The 14,940-nt window shown below is 39.3% G+C and overlaps 1 protein-coding gene across 2 annotated transcripts in view; it reads left to right on the forward strand.

Annotated features, from left to right (window-relative positions):
* Window positions 1-2,008: 2,008 nt before the first annotated feature.
* Window positions 2,009-14,940, forward strand: part of znf507 (zinc finger protein 507) — a 65,942-nt gene continuing 53,010 nt past the window's right edge. For both annotated transcript variants that reach the window (XM_041192004.1, XM_041192006.1), the window contains exon 1: window positions 2,009-2,093. The gene's annotated coding sequence lies outside the window, so the exon portion shown is untranslated. The remainder of the gene's footprint in view (window positions 2,094-14,940) is intronic.

A 14,940-nucleotide genomic window follows, 5' to 3' on the forward strand; every position in this document is an offset into this window, starting at 1 on the left:
CAAGGATATAGAAGGAAGTGACAGTAGAAATTGGAGGGGTACTGACCATAATTTTTCAGTCTTTCCTAGATTCAGGTGAGGTGCCAGAGTACTGACATGACGTCCTTGTTCAAAAAAGATTGTAGGGATAAGCCCAGCAATTACAGACCAGTCAGTTTAACTTCAGTGGTGGGTAAGATTCTAGAAACAATTATTCAAGATAGAATTAGTAGTCACATGGAAAAATATGGATGATAAGGAAGAGCCAGCATGGATTTCTAAAGGGGAAATCATGTTTAACTAACTTGCTGGAGTTTTTTGAAGAGGTGACAGAAAAGATCAATGAGGGTAATGCTGTGATGCAATGTACATGGGTTTTCAAAAGACATTTGATACAGTGCCACACAACACAATTGTGAGAAAAGTTATCGCTCGTGGAATAAAAGGGACAACAGCAACATGGGTACAAAATTGGCTGAAGAATAGGAAGCAGAGAGTATTAGTAAATGGATATTTTTCAGGCTGGAGGAAGGTTTGTAGTGGAGTTTCCCAGGGGCCGATATTGGGACCTTTGCTTTTCCTGATATATATTAATGATCTAGATCTTGGTGTGCAGGGGACAATTTCAAAGTTTGCGGATGATACGAAGCTTGAGAGTGTTGTAAATTGTGGACAGTGTAGAACTTCAAAAGGACGTAGACAAGTTGGTGGAGTGGGCAGATAGGTGGCAGATGAAGTTTAATGTGGAGAAGCGTGAGGTGATGCATTTTGGTAGGAAGAACATTGAGAGACAATATAAAATAAGAGGTAAAATTTTGAAGGGGGTGCAGGAGCAGAAAAACCTGGGTGTATATGTGCATAGATCATTGAAGGTTGCACGATAGGTTAATAAAGTATATAGTATCCTGGGCTTTATTAATAGGGGCATAGAGTACAAGAGTAAGGAGGTTATGCTGAATTTATATAAAACACTCATTAGACCTCAGTAGGATTACTGTGTATTTTTCTGGGCACCACATTATAGGAAGGATGTGAGCACATTGGACAGAGTGCAGAAGAGGTTCACAACAATTGTGCCAGGGATGAGAAACTTCAGTTATGAAGATAGATTAGACAGGTTGGGACTGTTCTCCTTGGAGAGAAGAAGGCTAAGAGGAGATTTGATCGAGATGTTCAAAATCATGAGGGGGCTGGACAGAGTAGATAGGGAGAAGCTGTTCGCACTCATAAAAGGATCAAGAACGAGCAGGCACAGATTTAAAGTGATTTGCAAAATAAGCAAATGTGCAGTGAGAAAAACCTTTTTCACATGAGTGCTTTGGGTATGGAATGCACTGCCTGGAAATGCAGTGGAGGCAGGTCAATCGAGGCATTCAAGAGGGCATTAGACGATTATTTGAATAGAAACAAAGTACAGGGGTACGGGGAAAAGGCAGGGCAATGGCATTAGGTCATAATGCTCATTTGAAGAACCAGTGCTGATGGGCTGAATGGCCTTTTGTGCCGTTAAAATTCTGCGATTCGGTGATTGTATTGAGACACCTCAGAGAGAAATATGCTATATGAAGGAAAGTTGAATTCTGTTGCCCTTTCTGTGTTTTTTTAATTTGAGATGTTTTTGTCCTCAGGCTATATGTCTGACATGGAAAGTATATTGTAAATGTCAAGAGAATAACAATTGCAGAGGCACCTAGGAGTGGAACATACTGTGTGAAGGCAAGTCGAATGTTATTCCACTTTCTGTAATGTTGAAATGCTTTATAATGTACTTTTACAAATTTGATGAATAAAATATATTCGGAGGGGGAGACCTTGGGTTCAGTAAAACTGACTTCATGGGTCAAATACCTGGAAAAATTGGAGGACTGAAATCCTAGAAGCTGCGTCGACCCGAAGTCAGATGTTAACCAGGAGAATTAAACGGTGGACAACGGTTACCGTGACAACCACAGCCCCGCCTCCACCCACTCCGTCGCTCGCTCCGTGACGTGTCCCAGCGGCTCGCGGCGTACGCAGCATCGCGAGATCCCAGCTTCGTGCATGCGCGTTTATGGCAAGTGGTGGCATTTTGTTCCGACTGAAGCGAGCGTGGAGTTGGAGATAGGGTTTATCAGGTAAAAGAAAAGGAAAGCTAACTTTCTGCTTTGGCTAGTGTCCTAGATCGCCTGTTCTTAATTTACACGGGGCATTCAGAGGGAATACTCTCCATATCCCCTTGTAGAGGGGACCCCGCAACCCCGGCCTTCCCGCGGCCTGTGGGGATGGAGGTGGAGTGACAGGCTGGGCACTCCGCACGGTTGAATGGCAGCCCGGACACAGCGTGAACACCTCAAGTTAAATTCCAGAAACTGGATACAAAAACATTCCCAGATGTAGAAGTGAATGTGATCGGGTGTTTATGTTGGATTAGATTTGCCTCTTGACTGCTCTTTGTTTTCTTATTGGAGTTCACTTTACGCCGAAAGTTACTTTTAATGCAAGTTTAATCTGATGGAAGTGTATCCATCCATGTTGGTAATGAGTCAATTGTCTGTAACTTGTAAACCGAATTACGTGAATACCAAAATTTGGGGATTTAAACCTCTATAAGTTCACTGGTGACATTGCATTTTCTTTGGAAAAGAAACTCAAATCTGTTTCGAAATGTAAATTTCAGGTGCTGGGTTAAATACTCTGCCTTTTAATAGTTAAATTTACTTTGGAGAAATTTAGCATTTGGCATTGCATTTCAATAGGATGCTGGTTATGTAACAATCTGTAAATGTTTCTCGAAAGTGACGAGATCCATTGGGTTAAAGTCTCAGCACGTGGAATCCTTGCAGTTGTTGATGTTTTTTCATAGGAAGCATGGCTCTTTTAACGATTACGGGTGTGCAATATGGTTATTATGTTCCGCTTTTAACTCGGTCTGCTCCTTTTAAGACCGCAGTTCTTCTTGGAGAACTGTTAAATATTTATGCCTACTTAAACTCGTGAGGTCAATCAGAGGTTATTTGTAATTGCTTGTACAGTTTTGGGTGGCATATCAATAGCTTGTTTAAATAGTTGTTTCCCACAGAACTTGACAGAAATGCCATAGACCCTTTTTTTGCATTGATGTGAATGTTGATGTAATGTCATATAATAATCCACTAACTTCCCTTAATCTTCTCTCTTTGACCTCAATTCCAAGAAGTTTGAGGATGTTATGAACTTCTCACTAAAATTGAGATCATCTGTTTAGCTGCCTCTGTGCCACCTCCCCATCCCCACCATCCATTTCCCCTTGCCCACCAAACTTCCCCAAGTCCCCTGCCCTAGCAAGAATTGCATATTTCTCTAGCTTCTCTCTTATCATATCCTCTGAGTTTATCTTATCCATGAAACTCACATCCTGCTCTCTCAACCCTATTCTCACTAAACTGCTGATTTCCTTTCCCGATCCACATGTTATCTGACTTAGTAATTGGCTTGTTCACCTTAAGTGTTATCTCCTTTCCCTTCAAAAATGCCGTCATCACCCACTTCCTAAAATCCAACCTCAACCCCCCCTCCCTCCAAAGTCTCTGCAAACCTCTCTTCCTTCTCAATTCTTTGAACATTTTGCCTCCATGAACATCTTTGCCACTCCAGTCTCTCTCCGATGAGGCTTCTGCCACACCATGGTATTGAAACAGCACTAATACAAGTCGCAAGTGATAGTGTATGACTGTGACCACGAAACATTATCCTTCCTCATCTTTCTGACCTCTGCCTTTGATGTGGTTGACCGCATCCTCCTCTATTGTACGCTATTGTACTAGTGAGTGGGACTGCCTTCATTTGGTTCTGCTCTTATCTATCCAGTTGTAGCCAAAGCATCTCCAGCAATGGTTTCTCTTTCCAGCCTGAGACTGGTGCCTATGAAGTCCCCTAGGAATCTATCCTTGGCTACCTCTTCGTTTTTGCATGCTGCATTGCCTAAAGATGTAACATTAGGTTCTAATGTATGCTGTCAATGCTCAGCTCTGCCTCTAGCACCCCTCTCAACGCCCTCCACTGTCTGAGATAAAAGTAAAATACTGTGGATGCTGAAAATCTGAAATAAAAACAGAAAATGCTGGAAAAACTCAGCAGGTCTGATCGCATCCGTGGAGAGAGAAACAGAGAAACACTGCCTGTTGTGTTGCCAGCCTGCTTGTTGGACACATCCTGAATAAGCCACAGCTTCCTCCAGCTAAACATTAAAAAGGCCAAAGCCATAGTATTTGGCCTCTGCCACAAACTCTACCCTCAGCTCTGAAACCCTACCACATTTAGCCACTGTCTGAGGTGGAATCAGACTGTTCTCTACATCTGTGTTCTATTTGACTCTAAGCTGAGCTTTGAAAGCAGGTATTACTGTAATTTCGAATTCACAGCTATCTGTTCTATTTGTAAACTGGAAGGCTGAATAAAGTAGTTTAAATTGGAATTAATTTTATAAAATTCCATAATAGTCTATTTCAGCACAGAACAGTAAGTGAAATTTTTAACCTTTCTGAACTGAATGTCCCAGTGTCACAACATACCTGGGAAGAATAGGGGAGAAATGGCCTATCTCATAACAAAAAGTATTTCAAAAATTTTCCCCAATCATTATTCTTAAAAATGACTTTTCACTTTGACATTGCTTTCAAAGTGCTTTCTGTGCACTCGGGTATTGTCTTGGATGCAATAGTTCAGAGAACCTAATATTTGGGAATTAAAAATATTAAGGTATGTTCACTTTGGGGGTAACAAATTGTAAAGAAACTGCAGTTTCCATTGATATTTTCAGCTGTAGAATTTTGAAAACCAAGCTTTGCTTATGTCATAATTACCTAAACTGAGCCTTTTTCTACTTTACATCTTATTTTCTCTAGGTTCAGTATATAACTTACAACTTCAGACTACTCTGAATATTTATCTAAAATGTCGACCTGTAGTTTCTTTAACCTTGACAGTAAGTCAATATAAGATTTAGATTATTGGCAGCTGTAAGTAAATGCTATTGATGTAAAAGAGGAGCCAGAATATGCATTTCGGATTACAGAATGAACAAAAATCCTAGATGACTGAATAATTTATTTTCAGTCCGCTACAGCTCTGAAGAATGATGAATATACTTGTTAGTACGTATTAGCAGGTTAAATCTAAATGCATGTAAATTGGAGCTAGTTTTCATACTTTTGAACACAAGGAAGAGCTTTCAACCAAAAAAAGTTATCTTTTTGATATCACAAAATACCATGTATAAGAGTTTTACAGTGAAGTAATTTCCATTAAATGTGTTGTATGCAATGAGTTGTGTTGGGAACTAGAACCTTGAGACAGATTGGATATTTTGCGCACACATTTTTAACACACTCCAGCACAATAACTCAGCCTTGTTAGTACTTAAAAGGATTTAAATTCAGAATCTAAATCTGTTTAGTGGCCGTTAATTAGTTGGTTAGGAATAATTCTTATATTTTTGTTTTTCACAATAATCAGTCCAGTACACTAATAGCTCAAGTAAATTACCAAAGCCTAGAGCTATTAATTATTAATTTTTAAGGGCAGATTACTGTTACAGATAATTAATGGATAAAGATTTATAATCACTGGCATCTTACAGCACGGAAGGCGGCATTAAATTTAATACTCAAATTCTTTGTAGCCATTGACTTGTTTGGCTACCTGCCTCCTTCAACACCCCACCACATTGTCCAGTTCAGTATAGAATCATACACCACAGGAGGAGGCCATTCAACCCATCATGCCTGCATCAGCTCTTTGAAAGAGCTATCCAGTTCATTTCTCTCCCCTGCTCTTTCCCCAAAACACAGCAGTTTTTTTTTCCCTTTTCCAATATATATTCAATAACCTTTTGAAAGGTACTGTTGAGTCAGCTTCTCCCATTCTTTCATGCAGTGCATTCTAGATCATTATAACTCACTCCATTGAAAAGAAATTCTACCCATCTACCCGTGGTTCTTTTGCCAGTTGTCTTAAATCTATGTACACAAGTTACTGACTCAACTGCCACTATGCTAGCAAAACCCCTCAAAATTTTGTGCACCTCTTGAAACTCTCCTTGTTCTTCTCATTCTAAAGAGAAGAACCCTAGCTTCTCTAGTCTTTCCACATAACTGACATCCCCCATTCCCGATACCTTTCAAGTAAATCAATCTCTGCACCTTCTCTAAGGTCTTGACATCCTTGCTAAAGGGTGATGCCCAGAATTGGACACACTGCTCCAGCTGAGACATAACCAATGAATTAGAAAGGTTTACACAATTTGTTGCTTTTGTTCTCTGTCTACAAAGACACTTCTAAGGGAAAGCTGGACAGATACAAGGGAGAAAGGAATCTATTGATAGGGTGAGATGAATTACATCAGGCAGGGCTGTAATTGGGTCTGAAGCACTGGTATAGACCTGTTAGGCTAGAAAGCATGTTTCTGTGCTGAAAATTCTATTTAAGCCTCCATTTATAAAACCAAGGATCCTGTATGCAATTTTTAATAACCTTATCAGCCTGTCCCACCAACTTCAAGGCATGTGAACCCTACCCTGTTTCTATCCTTACACACCCTTTTTAGATTGTAGCAATTAGTTTTTATTCCCTCTCCTCATCTCCTTCCAAATTGCATTACTTCACTTTCGCTGCATTGAATTTTGACTGCCATTTACTGCATATTTCATCTGTCTATTTATGTTGTCCTGAAGTTTGCTATATCCTCCTTGTTGTTTACTTTGTTTCCAAGTTTCGTGTCATCTGCAGACATTGAAATTTTGCCTCCTATAAAATAAGTCCAATTTTTAAAAATATTGTTTCATGGGAAGTAAGCATCGCTGACAAGGCCAGCATTTGTTGCCTATCCATAATTGCCGTTGAGAAGGTGATAATGAGCCGCCGTCTTGAACAGCAGCAGTCCATATGGTGTTAGTTCACTCATAGTGCTATTAAGAAGGGAATTCCAGGATTTTGATCCAGTGACAGTGAAGAAACAACGGTCAATATTGTCCTAAGGCAAGAGTGTGACTTGGAGGGGAACTTGTGGTGCTCCCATGCACCTGCTGCCCTTGTCCTAGGTGGCAGAGGTCACAGGTTTGGAAGATGCTGCCAAAGGGCAGCGTCTTGTGTGAATAAATAGTTGTATAAAAAGAACAGTAGTTCTCAGACCAGTGCAAGGGCAACACTGCACTTTTCTCCATTCTGAAAAACTTTCCCACTACTCACTTCTTTATGCGTCTTAGCCATTTTTTTATCTATGCTATCACTGCCACTTTAATCTCATGGGTTTTAATTTGTTAGCCAGGCCATTATTTGACACTTTATCATATGCCTTTTGAACATTCATATACATAACTTCAACTGCACTATCTTCATTAATGCTCTGTTATTTCAGCAAAGAGCTTAAGAATTTATATTTACAGTTATTTCTATGATTCCATACTGATATTTTAACACAGGCTTTACCCTAGTTATTTTAAATAAGTAAATGATTTCACTGAAATAACGGACAAATATACAAAGCCTGCCTCTGCTAATATCTGAAACAACAATTCCTAGATATTTTGAAATGCTTCAAACAATATTTAAACAGTGGCTATTAAAATATAAACATTTCCATAATTCTAATAGTTAAGGTTACTTGTATATCCTAAGCTTCAGTTAAAAATACAAAAGTTTGAAGGCATAAAATTAAATTTTAAAAAAACTTTAATGGTAATTTCAGTATAATCAACATAAAGAAATGCGATGCGTGGAACTGCATTTAATTTAAATATACATGGGTCTGTGTGTGCTTAGGTAATTAGAAGCCATATGGCTATAGTCCTATTGGCAGGAGGCCAAGAAGCCCTAGTACGGGCAGGTGAATGGCAAGGCTTACAGAAGAGGACTGAGGCATGCAGTATTGGGGGAGTACTGCACATTCGGAGGTGTGCCATCTTTCGGATGAGCTATACCAAGACCCCATCTGCCCCCTCAATTTGAAATAGAGGATTACTTGACATTATTTGAAGAAAAACATGAGAGTCCTCAGTGTTCTGGCCAATATTTTTGCCCCAACCAACACCTAAAAATATTTCTTTGCTGTTTATGTGACCTTGTTGTGCACAATTAGCCTGCTGTGCTTCTTACATTACAACAGTTCCTGCACCTTCAAAAGGACTTCATTGGCTGTAAAGCACTTGGGGCAAATGGGGATCATGAAAGGCATTAAATAAATACAAGTCTTTCTCTTCTTTCTTTCGGACTCAGACAATAGAAAACCCAACGATACAATGACAGCATCCTCCTGTGATCAGGACAAGATCTCTCCAAAGGCAGACTGAGTAAACACTCAGTGAGATGAGGCTAGCTGCGAATTGTTAAGCTGTTTTATTTTCTGTTGGATGAGCACACAGAACAATGGTTCTGATTGGCTTCACTTACTCCTTTCAAAACAACTTGTCTTAACATAATAGAAAAGGGATGAATATACTGCTATCACAGTTCATTGGGTCATCTTCCTTGACTTAAATCTAATTTTCTAATTCTCCTTGTATTTAATTCTTCTTGCAGCCCTTAGCTTCTTGACTACTTCCAGCTTTCGCAGCTGCTTTTTGTCTATCTCTAGTGTCAGCTTTAGTCAAACTGCCTACCCTGTTCCCTGCCCACTTTCCCCAGAAGAGAAGAATTCACCAGCGTAACTTGGCAATAGCCTCTGCCAAGTTCAAATGACTCGCGTTGATGCAGAAGTAATTAGCGTGAACGATCTCTGGATAGCAAACTGTTTACTAGTCTCCAGCGGCTGGTTTAGATAACTCTGTCTGATAACTCATTAACACCTGACAGCACTGCTGCCCCGCAGATTTAACACTGCGAGAGTTAAGTTTAGCTCAGTGGTAGCATTTTAACATATTACATCAAGACGCTTCCATGGTGGCATAGTCTGAAATCCTATTCCAAAACATGAGCTTTTTGTCACAATGAGTTTTGTATTTGCTTAAGATGTAAGTACTTTAATTGTTCCTCACTCCTCAAAACTTTTCTTTCCTCAGCTGTTAACCTAATAAAAGGAAACCCCTCCCCTCATCATTGCCAACATTGAGTTTCTAGTTTTCACTGACACTTTTCCATGGCACATCAGTGAAAGACATTTTTCTCTGTTGTGGTTCCACCCAGCACTTTTTGTAGTAGTCTGACCTGACAGGCTACTTGCTTCTGGCCGCAGTGTCTGCGGTCATGCAGACAATCGCGTCACCCTTTGGCTCTGGGGAAAGCATCAGATCCTTAGCAAGACAAGAAAACACATGGACTGCAGTAGTCCAAGAAGGCAGCCCACCTTCCCAAGGGCAATTAGGGATGGGCAATAAATGCTGGCCAAGCCAGCAAAGCCTACATCCCATGAATAAATGAAAAAAACATCCTGATGTCACCATTAACCTGGAACTTCAATTTAATGACTAAACGATACATATATATATTTAAAAAAAAAATCTTTTTGTTCTGTCACTAATTTGTAGATTTTCTGCCTGAGTCACCATTTTTCTGGAAATTGTTGCTCCATGGGGAATAACATTAAAATTATACCTGTTTGAGTCAATACCTGCTTTTTGTTCTTTTACTGTCTGAGATAGGAACAAGAGTAAGCTATTCAGCTCCTTGAGCTTGTACTTCAACTCCACTTAAACTTATTTGTTCCATATTACTCAATACTCTTACCTAATACAAATCTTATCAATTTCAGTCTTAATTTTCAATTTATCCGGTAAACATAATTTTGAGAGAGCAAGTCCCAGATTTCCACTTCCTTTTACGTGAAAACCTGCTTCTCGATTCTATTCCCAAATGGCCTTGCTCAAATGCCAAGATTATGCTCTCTTGTTCTGGATTCCCCACTACAGGAAATAATTTCTCTGTATCTACCTTATCGAATTCTTTTGTTACTTTAAAGACTTTGACTAAGACACCCCTCAACCTACTAAATCCAAGCTAATATAAGACAAGTTTGCGTGAGCTGTTTTCATAATTTAATCCTTTAATCCCTTGTATCATTCTGGTGAACCTGTGCTGTACCCATCCCAAAGCCAATATATTGCTACTTGAAGTTCTGTATCCAGACCTGAATGCAGTACTCCAAATGGAGTCTGACCAAGACCCTCTGAAGCATTGCTTCCTCACTTTTGATTTCCTTGTGATAAAGGCCATCATTCCATTAGTTGTTGGATTACTTCTTGTCCCTGTGCATTAACCTTTAATTAGTTAAACCTAAATCCCTTTGCTCCTTCCACAGTTCGGTGTCTCACCATTAAGCAGATATATTCTGATTTATCTTTCTGGATTTTTAAAAAATTCATTACATGATGTGGGCTTGATTGCCTAGGTCAGCATTTATTGCCTATCCCTAATTGACCTCATAAAAGTGGTGGTAAGCTGCCTTCTTGAACTGCTACAGTCCTTGTGTAGATACACCCACAGTGCTGTTAGGAAGGGAGTTCCAGGATTTTGACCCAGCAACAGTGAAGGAACAGCAATTATATTTCCAAGTCAGGATGGTGAGTAGCTTGCAGGGGAACTTCCAGGTGGTGGTGCTTCCATGTATCTGCTGCTCTTGTCTTCTAGATGGTGGCGGTCATGGGCTTAAAAGGTGCTGTCGAAGGAGCCTTGGTGAGTTTCTGCAGTGCATCTTGTAGATGGTGGTACAACTCTCTATTCCTTTAGCTAAGTCATTAATGTATTTGGTGGAAAACTGAAGCCCCATTACAGATCTCTAAGGAACACTGTTTATCACATCTGGCCAAATGGAGAATGATAATTTTTCATAACCCTCTCCTACCTCCTAACCAATTACCTGCGTGTATCACAAGGTTACTTCTAACTCCATGCTTTCTCATTTTTGCTAATAATCTTTTGCATTGGAAACAAATACATTCTTGAAACATCATCCAGACACTGCCCTGATGCAAAGTATTTTGCCATTCCCTTAATGCATTTGGGAATGTATGTACACAAATCTTTGACGGTGGCAAGACAATCTGAGAGGATTTTAAAAAAGCTTGCAAGATCCTTGGGTTTACATATAGAGATATGGATCGCAAAAGCAAGGAAATTATGCCAAACCTTCATTTAAAAAAAAACACTGTTTAAACTCCATCTGGAATGTCATGTCCAGTTCTGGGCAGCACTTTTTAGGCTGATGTCAAGCCATTAGAGAAGACGCAGAAGTGATTTACTAGAATGATACCATGGTTGAGGAATTTCATTATATGGTGAGATCAGAAAAGCTGAGATTCTCCTTTGAGCAAAAATGGTTAAGAGATTTGAAAGGTGTTCAAAATGGTTTTAATAGAGTAATTAAAGAGAAAGTTTCCAGTGACAGAAGGGTGAATAATCAGGGGTCAGAGATTGAAAGTGTTTGACAAGAGAACTGGAGGTGACATGAAACATTTTTACAGAGCGAGTTATTGTATTCTGGAATGCATTACCTGAAAGGGTGGGTGGGAACAGAGTTAAGAGTAACATTCAAAAGAGAATGGGATAAATGCTTGAAGGGAAAATAATTTCAGGGCTGTGGGGAAAGAATATGGGGGTGATATTACTTAGATTGCTCTACCAGTGAACAGGCACAGACACAATGGACAGAATGGCCTCTTGTGCTTTATCATTCTATGATTTGATATTGTTAAAGACTTTGTCTGTTAGCTTTAATAGCTCTCGCATGTTTCTTTTTGTATTCCTTTTTTGCACCTGTTTGTGTATCCCTTTTGTTGGGAGTCTCCTCGGTTTCCACTTTTTCTTGCATTTATGTTTAACTTGAAATTGTCTCCTATCTATTTGAACTATCTTTTAGTTCTTTTTTGCTGTTGTCCCTTCTCATTTATAGGTTGTTTTTGAGATTGGAAAAGACAATTGAGTAATGGATTGTTGGGGCTTGTATAATGAAAAATGCGATTGAGCTATTTGCTGTGACTCCTAAGTGATGGTGATACGATATGCAAATATCCAGTCTACAATTTGCTGTATTCTTTTCTGCAAATCCAAGTATTAGGGAAAACTCCCAACATATGTCCAATCGATCTGGCATAAGCCATTTTTTTTAATTTACCCTATCCCTTCTCAGGATATTTGTGCATGTCTGTGTTTGTTACATGCTCATGGTTGGTTCCCTCAAGGTCACTTCATCTCTTTCCAGTAATTGGAAGTTTCAGTGACCATAGAAGTGCGATTTATCAACAACATGTTGCAGATATTTTTAATTTTAATGTTATCTGGGTAATTAGCAATATTTTTCTTCTGACAATGCACAAAATGTATAAAGCAAAGGTAATTCAAGTCAATACAAGTTTATTTGCTAACGGAATATGCATCTGTATAAAATTCGTCAAGCACATCCCAGTGTCACCAGGGTATTAATCCATGTAATGTTGCCAGTAGCCTTAATACAAGCACTTGCTAAATGCCACAGATGTCTCATCACATCTTGTTTTTTATGTTATGGAGTCTCTTGTCCATTATTGAGTAAAGTACCTCTGTGAATTTTTAAACACAAGACCATATTTCAAAGGGTTTTATGGATGTAAGAAGCTACTACATTTGATGAAACAGTTTCAACCTAGCTGCAACATACAAAGAAGTTGATTGCACCATCGTAGGTAGAGAACCTTGTGTGATTCCAAGAAAAAGTAAAACAGGTAGACTGCTGCTTCTGGAATGTATTGCCCAGAACTTATTTGAAGGCTTCCTCTTTCATGAGATAAAAACAAAAAAACTGCGGATGCTGGAAATCCAAAACAAAAACAGAATTACCTGGAAAAACTCAGCAGGTCTGGCAGCATCGGCGGAGAAGAAAAGAGTTGACGTTTCGAGTCCTCATGACCCTTCGACAGAACTTGAGTTCGAGTCCAAGAAAGAGTTGAAATATAAGCTGGTTTAAGGTGTGTGTGTTGGGGGGCGGAGAGATAGAGAGAGAGAGAGAGGTGGGGGAGGGGGAGGGTGTGGTTGACATCTTTTGATGATCTGCTTTTATCACTGCTTGTTTGTCCCTACAACCACACCCTCCCCCCCCCCACCCCACCTCTCCCTCTCTCTATCTCTCCGCCCCCCACACACACACCTTAAACCAGCTTATATTTCAACTCTTTCTTGGACTCAAACTCAAGTTCTGTCGAAGGGTCATGAGGACGCGAAACGTCAACTCTTTTCTTCTCCGCCGATGCTGCCAGACCTGCTGAGTTTTTCCAGGTAATTCTGTTTTTGCTCCCTCTTTCATGGTCTGGTTCAAAGCTGCTGTCTTAAACTCACTTAAACAGCTCAGTTATTACTTAGTTTTGCAATGATTGTACCTGTAGTGAACTCTCTTTCTCCACAGACGCTGCCAGACCTGCTGAGTTTTTCCAACATATTCTGTTTTTATTTCAGATTTTCAGCATCTGCAGCATTTTGTATTTATTTCAATGAACCTGTTAAGTTGTTTAATCTGTTAAGTATCTGATGTTATTAATATAAATCATCCTCTGAAACAAATTGGGCATACAGTGGCAACTCAGTATGTAATTCACAGATGCTGAATAGGTCTATTCATCCAAGGCACACCATTCTAGATTACTTTGTACATAATATTTCACTTCAACTCATGAGCTGCCTTTTGTGATAGGCTTGAGAAAAGGTATTTGAAGAAGCCCAAGTCTTAACACTTATCACAAATCCTTGTTCGTGTTTTCAACTTCATTCATGACTTGCTTTCCTCCCAGATGGGATTCCTGATAGAAAATGGTCAATTTAGGAGATCTCTTGACCTTTTTAATGAACACATCATAGAGATTTTAGCATTCCATTCTGCTTGAAGATCCATGGAGCAATTAAAAACATTTAAAGATCTTATTATATGACAAAGAAAAGATCACTTGCAGAATAACTAGCTCGAGATTTTCATTGCAGTCCAATACATGTATTAATTTTTCAATACAATTTTTATGTGAAGGTAAGATAAAAAATACTTGAGCTTGTCATTTTGGTATTGAAGCATTGAAAGATTTATGTTCTTTGAATTGAACCTCGAAGACTGTTACATTGTAATGACTTGCACCCAATCTCAGCAGTATAGATTTAAGGACATGAGTTGTGTTAAAGGTGTTGAGGTTTCAGAAGCTTGATATTTTGTTAGACGTTACAACGCTAAAAAACAGTGGCAGTATTAAATTCTATACAGGTATACCATCAACCAACTTTTCTCAAGAGAATTCAATCTTTTTTAAGCCACATCACATTTGTTGACATGTAATTCCATCTGCTTTTTTGTCCATTCCACTAGTTAGTCAGTATTTGCTTTCTTTGGTCTCAGAATTATGTACATTGTCCTCTGAAAATTTGGATGCCAATCTCTCTAAACCTATATACAAACTATTCATGTACACAGTGAACAGAAGCTCTTCCAGAACGGAATCCTGTGGAATACCTTGACCCAGTTGCCCCCACTCTGAGAAACTTTCCTTAAGTTTTGCTCTGTTTCCTGCCTTCTCTCAGTTCTAATCTAATGATCTACTCATCTCTAATTCTATACCTTTTATCTTCAATATTGTCATATAGGGCACTTTGCCAAATGCTTCCTGAAAGTCCATGTAAACCACAAGTTTTGCATTCCCCCCCATCCACCATATCTGATTTGTAAAGCACAATCTTCCTTTCTGAAATGCATGACATAACCTCACACTACCATTAAATAACAGTAAAACAACTAACAGAAAAAGTGTAATATTGGTTCTACTGAACATGCCCAGGCTTGTTTACGTCAGTAGGATAGAGTTTTATTGTAGTGGAAGCTGTTTAAAGTGTTCTGAAACCAGCCACGTTTACTTCAACACAAAAACAATTACCTGGAGAAACTCAGCAGGTCTGGCAGCATCGGCGGAGAAGAAAAGAGTTGACGTTTCGAGTCCTCATGACCCTTCGACAGAACTTGAGTGAATCCAAGAAAGGGGTGAAATATAAGCTGGTTTAAGGTGTGTGTGG

Source organism: Carcharodon carcharias, chromosome 7 (assembly GCF_017639515.1).
Source record: "Carcharodon carcharias isolate sCarCar2 chromosome 7, sCarCar2.pri, whole genome shotgun sequence".
NCBI lineage: Eukaryota > Metazoa > Chordata > Chondrichthyes > Lamniformes > Lamnidae > Carcharodon > Carcharodon carcharias.